This window comes from Saimiri boliviensis, chromosome 2, assembly GCF_048565385.1.
Source record: "Saimiri boliviensis isolate mSaiBol1 chromosome 2, mSaiBol1.pri, whole genome shotgun sequence".
Lineage (NCBI taxonomy): Eukaryota > Metazoa > Chordata > Mammalia > Primates > Cebidae > Saimiri > Saimiri boliviensis.
This window is the reverse complement of record NC_133450.1, coordinates 41,614,798-41,627,469: the sequence shown is the minus strand read 5'-3', so window position 1 is coordinate 41,627,469 and position 12,672 is coordinate 41,614,798. Positions and strand designations below refer to the sequence as shown.

Here is a 12,672-nt window from a genome sequence, read left to right as displayed (position 1 = left end):
GCTCCAAGGACAGCATTTTCTTTCTAATTGTTTCCCAGTAGTGCTCTCTTCCTTCTCTGGCATGACTCTACAGGGAACGAGGGACGTGGTGTATCTCTTCTTCAGTGTAATTCTCTCTGAAGATAGCCTTGGGCAACATTTCTGTACCAGACTTTTCGTCTTCCCTTCTTTAATTTGGCTTACTCGCTATGCAGATTGCACACTTTTGATGTTCTAATCATCTCCCATCCCCAAGAAAACAGCCCTATTTAACAACAACAACAACAGCAATGTAAAACATAAAAACATAGCTGAGTGAGCTATGAGAAATTATGCAATCATCTGTGTAAATTTATTCTGAAGTGTAAATGGACACTAAAGTATGCTAAAGTGCTAGAACATGCACACCTCTAGTCTCCTTTGTGAAAAATACCTTTGCTTTTGTGCATGTTTATTTTAAAGAAGTTTACAAGTTGGCCTGAGTTTTTAATTAGCTGTTGGATCAAAATGAAGACTTTCTGTGTGAAGGATGTATTTTAGACCACGAGAACTTTTTTTTTTTTTTTTTTTTTTTTTTTTTTTTTTTTTTTTTTAAATCTGAGGCACCCTGCCAGTAGGCAGCCACAGGCAGCCAAAAGGAGTTAGACTCCAGGCTGATTTTTTGGATTAGTTAGTATATCCCTGCTCAGAATCTATCAAGTGCTCAAACCGGCAGACACAAACACGAACACGCTAGGGAGGAGAGTCCCAGAGGCGGAAGATAACTACATTGCTCATCCCCAAACGCCTCACCCCGGGTCACACCCATTAACTCATTCGGGTTTCCCTTCTCAGGGTCCTACTCCAAGGTGAAGAGTATCCCAGAGGAAGTGTCAGGGTCTAAAAAAAACCCGCTGGCCCAAACCCGATGCTCCCTCAGCCACTGCAAGTGCCGCCCCATCCCTCTTCTTCCCAAACCCGACCTCGGTAGTGGACACCGAACCGCGGCTTGCAGAAAGTGACCTGCCCGGGGAGGCGCGGGGCCGCTCACCTGCCCGGCCCGCGGCCCTCGCCGCCCAGCCCCACCCGCAGCCCACTCTGCCGGCCCCAACGTAGGCGAGCGCAGCCCGGACCCCTCTGCCGGGGCTCTTTGTTTGCTGCCCCTCCGTGTTCCTGCTCTCCACCTTGCTCCCAGCAGCCCCCGCCAGCGCACTCGACCGACAGGAAAGTTGCTCCCGAGCTGTGGAGGGGCGTCATCGCCTCCTAGCAACGCTCCTAGCAACCGGGTAACATCTGCTCCCTCTGGTCCAATGCGAGCCGAGAACAGCTGCGCGCCCGCCTAGCGCTGCGAACCCGGAGCGAGAGGCGCTTTGGAGACCGGAGGGACGGCCCTGCAGGAGCCAGCGCTGCCCGCCGAGCTGCAGTTGCCGCTGCCGCCGCTGTCAGCGCCCGACTGAAGAGTGACAGCCGCAGAAGCAGGAGTGAGCACCGAACCCCGCGCCTCTACCTGACAGGTGCACGCGCCGATCTGGTGAGTGGACCCGGCTCGCAAGGTATGTCTGGACTCCTCCAGCCAGGTGCTTTCCTGCGAGGCTCGGAAGAGACTCCCTTCCTTGATGGGGAGAATAGGGACGTGCTCCGGGATCCCACCCCGCCCCCAGCATTGAAGAGTGGCCAGCTGCTGGTCCCAAATGACCTGATTTGATTTTTTAAGTGTAAACCGTAGGGTTGGTTCTTGGGTGAAGATTCCCCTGCTCACAGCTATTAGGCTAATGTTCGGAAGTTTTCAGTCCTTGTTTTTCCGTTGACTTGGCTGCCTATGTCAGTCTAGGAGAGCTGGAAGCAGCAAGCGCCCATAGAAAGCCGGTGGTTAAAGCTCAAACGACATAGTGTAGTCTCGACTAATTGAATCAACATGTATGGATAGCAACATTCTTTTTAGGTCCTCTTCTGGAAAGGGTCCATTTGGCCAAGAGCAGCCTTTCACTGTTACTCAACCTCCTGAAAAGTAACCATAGTAACTCACCTCTCTTTTGATGGGATCCTCCTTATTGGCTGCCTATCTTCCTTTGGAAAGCGCATCTCTCTAAATATAGAAGATGATGAGATCCGTAAGCATACATCCATATAGAAAAGGTGCGGTTAAACACAGCCCTTTAAAGAAAAGCTGTCTTCAAAGAAAAAGTAGCATTTGGTGATTTCAATTCTTGTGAGAAAGAATGTGCATTCCCAAGAAAGACCGGGCTTGTCTGTTTTGAGTTAACTGCTGGTTGTTACTTTAGAGGGAATACTTCCTGAAATTATATAAAATCTGGCGTTAAAAGTTAAGAATGATTCTGATTTTTTTAAGAAAAAAATCATCCTACTGATAATCTTCCAAAAATAATCTCCCAAGTAAATAATTGGTGAGATGAGTTATTCAGTTATTTCTAAATTTCTTAGGATAGTTAGGATTCCTCGTGTTTAAATTTAAATCTGGAGAACATTGAAGTGATTGTGTGTGTTTGAAGGTTTATCTGTCTATCTGGTCCAGACCAACCCCATCTCAAATATCTGAGATAGTATCCTCCTGCTGCAGGCTTTCTCCTGACTTGAGAACCAGTTCATGTCAGTGCAGTCCTGACTCGCCCGATGTTATTTGTGTCTGTTTCCTTGTTTCAAGATCTCAGGTAACCATTCATGAGCCTGAGGCTGTGAGAAATGCTTGCTGTGCAAAGGGGAACTCTCACCAGATTTTCTGAAGCTCTTCTAGAAATACACTTTTCGGATTGATTCAGCATTACCAGGTAATTGCTAGCTTAAAAGAAATTGCTGTTTAAATATGTATCCAGAGAAATGAATGCTCATGTAGCATTACCATAACTTACAAGATCAATGTAAGGGGTTGTTTATATAGATGGTTGCTGGGTAGAAGTCAATAGAGGTTTTCTGTAAAAAGGACATTTGTGGGCTGGCAGATTTTCTTCTCTAAGACCCATGTGAATAGGGTGGGCCAAATGAGGTAGCCTGGCTCCGGGAACATGCCAAGCGGAAGCCTGCTGAGCACATGAGTGCATGTTTGAATGAAGGAAGTGAAGAGAACTCTCCAAGTTGCAGAAAGAGATTATTGTGGTGTTTCAAATTTAATTTGCATAAGGTAATGATGATAGAAACCTATGAGGGTTCAACATTTTAAAATCAATTTTCAAGACTGAATACGTCTTAAATGAGTGTTCAACTCTCCAGCATTATGTAGCTTTCGTGTGTACTGTGCCCTTCCCATAGGTAACCAGCCTAGCAAATTACAATCAAATTTCTAAAAATATACCATGCTGTATGTCATCCCATTTCTTTCCTCCCTTTATAAAAATAAATATTTCACAATTTTTATTCAGAAACCTATTTGAAAATTTTCTCTGGTCTACTGGTACAGATTTGTAAATGCTGTGAAACTTTAAGATTATTGGTCTCTATAGTCACTTATTTAAATATCTGTAGTTTAATAATTTTAAACATTAAAAATTAGCATTTGAAATGTCAAAAATGTTGGTTTTGTTAGCCCTTAGCACCATCTACCATTTTTCCTTCATCTATCATACTGACTATATTTTACGGTGAGAAAAAATCCCAAGGAAACCAATAATATTTAACATCATCTGCCATGAGATGTGTACAGAATTCCATTCATGCAATTACTCTGAGAAAAGTTTGAGTAAAGCAGCCACAATCATTGGTTCATGTAGATGCATTAGTTGTGTGATTAGTAATTTGTACACAGCCTATCTCTTATGCCATATGCATAAAAGCTGAAGATCATTCAATGCCCTTTAATTTACGTGAATCAGTTTGCCCTTTTGTTGAGACCACTGCCACAATCAAAAAGGCCAATGAAAGAGGTTCTTAAATTTTAATTTTGATTCTATCATAAATGTTTAATATGCAGAATATATCCTGTGCAACACTGATAAACAGGTTTATTTGAAAAGTCATTCATCAGAAAAATTTACGGTGCTTAGCTTTGAATAAATAAAAATAAATCAAATGGTATCATTATAATATCCATGTTTAATCCTGGGGTCAATGGTGGTCCAAAGTTAGAGTGTGGCAAAAAAAATCCACTTCTTTTCATTTAAAGATCTAGCCACCCTCATCAATTCGAACCCCAGCTGCACTTATATATGTAATGGGTTTTAAAGGGGGCATGTACTCAGGAGTATAAGATTTGGATAAGGCTGAGATTAAGCGGGTTAAAACTAAACCAAATTCTAATTTCATTCTTTTTTACTCATATACTCTATTTGAAAGTTTTTAGGTATGTGTGAAAATCCTATGTTCAACTTTATGTCATATAAATTTCATGGAATTTAGAAGATGCCTTGATGCACAGAGAGATGTTGAAACTTTTGTCGAGAGGTTGAGGCCCTTACCTCCATACCTGGGCTTTCTACTGATGACTCAGGTCAGCTGGCATCCCAGCAATAACTCTAAAGCCAAGGAATTATCAGTTTAGATTGCTCTATTCATCAAAGCAATATGCCTCAGAAACCTAGAAAAAGCTAAACTGCTAACTCTGAAGCAAAGGTAGGAGTAAATTGACCACAACCATTCAGCACTAAAGGAAGCTTACCTTTGAGTTTTGGGAGGAGCCAGCCCTTCTCGATTCTTTTTTCCTTTTCAGTTGTTTATCTAAATAGTGTTAATACATTAATGTTTACCCTTCGCAATCTAACACAATTGCTTTTTATATTTTCCCTTTTCATAATTAAATTTATACAAATAGGCTAATAACAGAACCATCCAATTTACTGCAATAATTCTCAGCTGGAGGGAAGGGGTGGTGAAAGGATATTACTGAAAAGCAGTAAGAGCTAACTAGTGTTGCACTCAATATTGTAAGATAGCCTTATATTTAGAAAACAAGAACGACAGAAAGTAAAGCATAGCAAAAAGCCTTCTTGGTAGAAATACAAGAATTTTCTAAATATCAGTGGTGCTTAGAAAGACAGGAAAAACAAGTTTGAGGCTGGGAAGTCTGCTCTGTAGCTGTATTTCGGAGTGTATATTATTTTTAAAGTGCTTATGAAAAGGGAGCATGTGTAAAGAACATCAAGAAAAGTTGTAAATATTGAAAAGAGAGTCAAGACTCAAGAGCCTAGAACCTCAATTCTGTCTCCATGTGCTACTTGTTTTGCTGCTTTATGGCTCATTTTCTCTCTATTTAATTTGGGGGATGACGACAAGCTTTAGTAGATTTATTGAGCTTGAACATAACACAATTTAATGAAGCATCTATAGCTCTTTAAAAAACCTTTTATGTTCATGGGTACATGTGCAGGATTGTTACATGGCTGAATTTTGTCACTAGGGTTTGGGCTACAGATTATTTCACTATCCAGGTGAGGAGGTTTGTATCCTCACCCTCCTCCCTGAAGTACGGCCCACTGTGTGTGTTCTTTGTGTTCATGTGTACTCAATGTAGCTCCCACTTATAAATGAGAGCATGCGGCATTTGGTTTTCTGTTCATGTGTTAGTTTGCTTAGGATAATGGCTTCCAGCTCCATCCATGTTGATGCAAAGGACATGATTTCATTCTTTTTTATGGCTGTGTGGTATGGCTGTGTGCCATACTACATGGAAGCACCTATAGCTCTCTAGAGAAAAGGTACCCTGTGAATGAAAATTATTTCACCACTAGAGCAACTCCAGGTGAAACACAAATCAGGTACCATATGAGTGAGGGTGGAGAGTTACCCAACTCCAGGCAAATCCTTATGTGTTTTAAAGTGAGTAAAATCAATGATTAGTTCAATCTTAAGTTTTTTTACAATCCTTCTGTGATAGCAGAAGCAACATTGGCCTGGATAGATGTTTTTGCTAATATACACAAGCATAGAGTGGTGGTGGTGATATCAAAGTGGAGGACAATGTGAGTGATAGAGATCAGGTACTTTTAGAAAGGCCACTGTTATCCAAAGGTTAGGGATTAAAACCCTCTTCTTTGAGTACCAGTCCTGAGTATTGCAGGAAGTTGTAATACCTCTTTAGCATATCTCCAGGTATGGGTTCCTTGGAACCCATATACTGCAATGTGGTTCCAGGAAAACAGCTTTTTTTTTTGTTTTTTGTTTTTTTTTTTTTTAAATAAATTCATTGCTACTTTCCAAGGTAAAAGATGCAGTAAAAGGTAGCATCCTTCCTCAAAATCAGGAATGCAATTCTCGGGGAGCCGGGGGTGGAAAATCACAAAGTTTACCCAAGACGCCTCCTGCACTTGGCCTCTAATGTAACAGTTGGCTTTGGTGCAGCAGCTAAGGAAACCTAATGTGTTCTGTTTGGTTCAGAGACTATTATCATTGGAGCAGGATAGGCTTGTGGAACTGGTGGGGTTTTTCTCTACTATTCCATGACCGTGCTTGGGGTTATCCCAAGGGACATGGATGCAATCTAACACCAGACAATGCTGCTGTTATCTTGAGAACACTTCAATTGAGTGGCTCTCAGTATTCCTAGAAGTTCCTAAGAAAGTCTTCTAGGAGCTGCACTTTGTTGGTAATTCTAAACTGCCAGCAAAGTCAATATTGTGCTTGGGGTGGATGATAAATCTGAAGAAACAGATTGCTCCATTGATTCAGAGATGAAGCCTGGCTCTGGGTTCTGCTACCATAAAGCGTGTTATCCAGGAAGGTGCTAGGCAAAGTGGTTATGAGAGAGAAGAAAGATGGCTGATGGAATACTGTTAAACATCAGCAGAGCCAAAGGTCTCCAGAAGGCATGGCATTATAGCCTTGAACTTTGCACTTCTCTACCTTCTTGAATACACTCATGAATCCTTCATGCAACCCATGCTTAGCACTAAAGAGAGGATCAATGTCTTAGGTATAATATAATGCTGCTGAGCAGGATATGTTCTTATTTCAAAATGAAGTCACTGTAATAATAATATGTAACAGTTATTGAGCAGGCATTATGAGCACATGTGACAGGCACTGAGTAACTGCTTTTTAAACATCGTCTCTTCTAATTCCTGTAAAACTCAGTGAGTTTGATATTGTTCCCCTGTTTGACAGATAAAGAAAACTTAGGCTCTTTGAGGTTAAATATCTTGCCCAAATTCAGTTAGCGAATAAACTGTAGAGCTTGTATTTGAACTAATGCTGTCAGACAGAACTAGAAGGTTATGCTGAAGGAATTTAAACCATGCAGCAAGACTGCAGAATATGGTTAGCAGGGACAGATGGGGTAACTCTTTCTAAAAACTGTGGTCATGGTTCTTAAGGAAATATCTCCAGTAGCTTTGCCACCAGCAAAGCATTATTTAGATAGATAGGGACAATTGTACTTTTTAAGGTTCTTGCCAGGCTAACATATTACAAAGAAAAATCAGTAAGAGATTGTGAAGCTGAGATGCATGATTTATCTGTAACATAAGTCAGTTGTCGATCTGAGCTAGAACCCACCTTCTTTCTCCTCATTGATCAGCCTCCACCCCTTCTGTCTGTGGATTGGATGCACACATCGAATAGGATGGTTTCAACTCTGTTTTTGCAATGTTTTGATTTAAATGTTGTGGGGAGAAATGAAAACCAAACTAAAATTAAGATATATTGAACTCATCACTTCTTCACCATGTCTCCAGCTTTTCAGTCTTGGACAAAGAATGGATTACTTTGACAGGAGCTGTTCTTTTTTTACTGTGGTCTGTTATCTCAAAGTGTTTGTAAATTAATTTGCTGATGTTTCCTTAATGTACTGTCCCTGGGCCATGTACAAAATGAAATCACTTGTACGATAATAGGATTTTAGTTTTCTGGAGGCAGAAGCAGAGCAATGAGGAAGAGCATTTGAGCAATCATTTGTAATTACATTTTAAACATTTATTTCAAGAATTATGTATAAATTATATTGCTAGGACTCTAATGACAGGAACGGTCACTGTGTTCTATAACTTGAAATTTGTTGGTTATTGATGTTTTATACTACCAGATACACTGAGCCTAGCACAGATATTTTATGTGCCCAGAGGATATAGCATTAGAAACAGCTTGAATATTCAAGCCAGCATTAGCCATTTCACTTTCAGAGATAAATTTAGCCTAAAGCTAAATTACAAAATTCAGTTTTGTAATTTACATACTGTTCTGAGAGCTCAGAACACTCAGAATATGAAGACATAAAGTCATTTCATTTTTTTTTCTTGCCTATTTTGTCACCTTTATTTGAATAATGGGCTGGGTTGAGTTTGGTCTTTTAGTTGCAGGAGAATGATAACAGATTTACACGTTTACTGAATCATAACAACAAAACTGTGGATAGTCAGATCAGCTTTAATGAATTATCCAGATGATTACCTGTATGTTTCAAAAAACTTTTACCCCTCCTTAACCCAAATTGCATGACCAGTGTTAATACACCATAAATATTTGGAGTTGTTATAGAATCCATACTGCTTTTTTTTTTTTTCAATCTCACCATTTGCAGTATCTTTTTACAGTTTTTTAACTGTCTGATTATAACCTAGTATCTTTGAGAGGCAGGGTGGTGGAGTCTTTGAGTCAGACATAGGAGACCAGGCTAGGCTTTGCTTCTACGTGGGGTAGATTTGTGACTATTGGCACTAATGAGGTCTATGATTTGATTGAGTGTTTACTATATGCTAGGCACAGTGCCAGTCACTTTCTATGAATTATTTCAATGATCCTTTGAGCCAGTTTTATTTCTATCCTTACTTTACAAATGAGATTTCTAGAGAGTTTAGGTAACTTGCTTAAAGTCACACAAATAAGAAGCAGCAGAGCCGGAATTCAGACCACTTCCATCTGACTTCAAAACCCAAACTCTTAGCCATATACCAGAACGTAAATTACTGAAGTCTTCTGGGATGTATTTCTCATCTGGACACTGAGGAGGCTGAACCAGGTGATGGATACATAGTTATCAGCTCTGGATTTTTTGAGTTCTAATCCAGCCAGGCAAACAGATGTAGTAACTTATGTTTGCTATATATTTTAACCTAAAAGTGGCTAGAACCATCTCCAAAATTGATACTGAAACATTTCAAATAGCTAAACAGCTTGCAAAAAGGTAATTGTCAAACTGATACCAGCTGTGAAGGCTTTTTAGCATCTTAACAACCCATGGAGGTATTTTTTAAGAACAATAAAATAAGTGGCTAAGTGTGTTGCCCACGGAGGAGCTGTGACTCAAATCTAGAATTCCTGAGAATTTTCTCTGCATTTCAGGATCTGGTGCATTCAGAATCTTAGGCTAACTGCTTGACAACAGGCAGACAATCTTTATGACCCTTGGAATCATTTGATATGATGTTTTTTGGTCTTGATCTGTTAAATCATAATGTCTTCCCTGGAGGTACACTTGGGAGCCAGAATTATAAGTTTCTTTGACATTTGGTTCTCTAATCTGCCACCTGTCCTTCCTTGTATCACTCGTTAAAAGATTGTTAGTTGGTCATAAATGCTGTAGACATTGCATTACATTGGAAGTAAAAGATACATATAAGAAAGTCATGTTTGCTTATGATAGTTACTCTTCTCATTTTCTAGTCTTTCCTCACTGTCACCTACGCTGTAGTACTTCATTGTTAAAAACAATTAGTGGCCTGCCCGGCTGTAATGCTAATAATAGCCATTGATGTGTCTTAATGTGAACCCAGGAAAGTGACTTCATACTTCACTATTTACTTAAAATGCAGTCTGGCTTTGTTCATAATGCTAAAGCATCCAAGCCAATGTAGGGAAGCAATAGCAACAACAATGACAATCAAGCCAATCGCCTGGCATTCTGATGATATGGCAATCAGCTGATTGACTGAATGTTCTGTTCTTAACTTGTTGCTATAGTGCTACTACTACACCTGCTGAATGCTGCAACCTAGGGGCTCTCCAAATGCAATCCCAGAACAGCAGCATCAGCATAACCTGGAAATTTGTTAGAAATGCAAATTCACTGCTCCTAGCCCAGATTTATTGAATTAGAAACTCTGGGGTTGGGACCCAGCAATTTGGTTTAACATATGCTCCCGATAATTCTGATGCTCACTAACATTCGAAAACTGCTATTACATCAATTAGTTAAACACTTTAAAAAGAATTGCAAGTAATTGTCACAGGGATAACCCAAAACTTCACCTCATTATTTGATTAAATTCTTCAAAATATACCAAAGAAAATGCAGTTTACTATCAAACAGCCCCTGAGAAAACTAGGTTCAGTGATGCTTGGTTTTCTATACATCCGTTTTGTTATTATTTCCTAACCTTTTGATGTCAGTGAAAACTCTTATGTAGGCTGAATTTGCTTATTGAATTCAGGGATTGTGTATGTATAGTAGCAACTATTGTCTTTGCCTCAGTTCATTTGTGAATTAGCATGACATATTCATTTCTTCTAAGATCACGTACCCCCTGTGTTTTAAAATTCCTTATTCCCTTAACAAACCATAAAAATGCTAATTTAAGACTCTCTTGGGTTAATAATCCACAGTGATGCCCGTGAAAATAGGGAATGCTTGGGAGTGATTTTATAGCTTTTCTTACTGATTCGGGAAACTCCCCTGGCTACAAAAAGTTGCAGGAAGATTTTATAGCTCAGATGCCACTGAGTTGAAGGACAAACTAGAAAAGGCAAATTCTTGAACAAGTTTTAAATATTTAAGCTTAGAAAAAATTAAGATTGTATAGGAAAAACCATCAAATGTGTTGCTGTAGATTTATTTAACTAACATAAATTATTATTTTGTGAACTAAATGGTTTCAACATATGGAAATATTTGAGGGTGTGTATTAAGGGTAAAATAAATTATGTTTAAAGATTAACTTTTTTTCTGTCCTGGTTTCCTGAGGTTGAATGAGTATTGAACTGGACTCAATTTGTTCTCTCAATTCATTCAATGCTTTCTCTCGAAAGCTGTCTTTAGCTTTTAATGTAGATCTTGCCTCCTTTTTGTGATATGAGTGCCACCTAGAGTACACTCTAGGAACTCCCTTAAGCACTACCTTTAAACGATTACTGAAAAATGGCTTTTGGAACGCCATCCTTCCTTAAACAAGTCAGAACCTCCGTAGCAATAGTATTTTAAAGAAGAAAACAAAGATTTTCACTTTCAGTAATATAACAAGGTCAAGTTTGCCAGTCAGAACGTTACCTAAATCTTTCATTACTTATCCGTTAAACCGTGTGTTAGGAAAATGGCTATACCATATCATAGAGTGTTATTTCTTTAAAGTGTACTTGGGCTACCAACTATTTTATGCCAATTTGATTAACCTAGTAGCACTAAATATCCTCTCTATATTAGGCAGTTTAACTAAAAAAAATGATGAAAAATTTCTTATCTCCTCGCATTACATTCAATTTTAAATTTGGGTGTGTTTTGATATAAAATGGCATGAAATAAAATAGCATATTGGTATTTAACTTCTGAGGGGCCGCATAAGGAAGTAAACATAAGTATCCTATCTGGAATGTCTATTTTGGGTCTGAATAATGGTATTTTAGTGTCTGCGGGCTTTTCAATCACAGGACAATTGGCACTGCTTTACCACGTTGAAGGGAGAATACCAATCTCGGGGATCACCAGTTTATTTTTACAGTTAAATTTTATATTATAAAATCCTATTTGCCATAATAAAATATGACTTTTCCCAATTATTTTATTTGTTTAGCTTATCCAACAAAAGTATTAACATATACATTAACAACGTCGAAAGTAGCCTACTTTAAGAGAAAATATGCAGAAGAAGAAGATTTACATCAAGATTACCATGGGTATTTTCCAAAAGTAAGGGTTTACTTATTATTATTTTTTAATTTTTATGAATTTTGTCAACAGTAAAAAGCCATAGTTTTTGTTTTTCTAAATAGAGATTTAATGATCGTGTTTGCTTTCCAGCACCTGATATTGCCTGAGGACAGAACTTGCATTCTCAAACTTTCTCTGGAGAAGCTCAGGTTTCTTGAAGACCCAGAAACCTACTTAAGAAGGTCTGTGTTAATTAACAATTTGCTGAGGAAGATACATCTAGAGACGGAGAAAGAGAGCTATGAATACTTTAAGGAAGCTCCCTGTTATAAGACTGCATATTCTGATACAAGAAAACGGCTGAAGTTTATGGTACAAGAATGCTGTTCTCAGTCTCTCTATTATGAAGAGCTGCATTCATATCATATTGTGCCTTATGCTTCGGAGAATGCCATTTATGAAATGGGCTACACTAGCAGCCACTTGGAGCAAAATTCTCAGTTGCTTATTTATAAAATGAATTAAAGTAACTGTTAAGTTCATTGATACTTTGTTTCTAAATGCTTGAACTGTTTATAGTGAAGATGTTAATATAAGGCACTCATTATCAGTGCACTTGATATCAAAGATGAGATGCATGCTGAACTGGTTGGAGAGAACAATGGTTATATTACTCAGCAGTCCTTAGAATCATCAAATTGAGTAGAAAAAAAAATGTTCACTTATTATAAAGCAGTGATTAGTGCTTTAGAAGCAAAGATTTTTTTTTTTTTGAAACATAAGATGTGTAGGAAGGGACCTACGTTAAACTATTATACAGATGAAAAATGTTCTTTTACGCCCCTATTTCCAAATTCTGCCACTCTTACTGGAAAGTAATGAGAGTAACAGATTAAATTGATAAGACCATGTCCCTGAGGATGCAGGTTGGAACACATTTGATTTTCTGTAAATGACATGAGGAAGGATTGGTTCTT

The 12,672-nt window shown here is 38.7% G+C and overlaps 1 long non-coding RNA gene across 2 annotated transcripts; it reads left to right on the top strand.

Annotated features, from left to right (window-relative positions):
- The first annotated feature begins 1,243 nt into the window (after nt 1-1,243).
- Nucleotides 1,244-11,707, top strand: LOC101047216 (uncharacterized). Of its 2 annotated transcripts, none has more exons than XR_744379.3 (3): nt 1,244-1,511; nt 2,621-2,744; nt 11,619-11,707. It is a non-coding gene; the product is annotated as an uncharacterized LOC101047216 (long non-coding RNA). The 2 variants fall into 2 exon arrangements; XR_012516180.1 differs by having other exon boundaries at nt 1,245-1,489.
- The last annotated feature ends 965 nt before the right edge of the window (nt 11,708-12,672 follow it).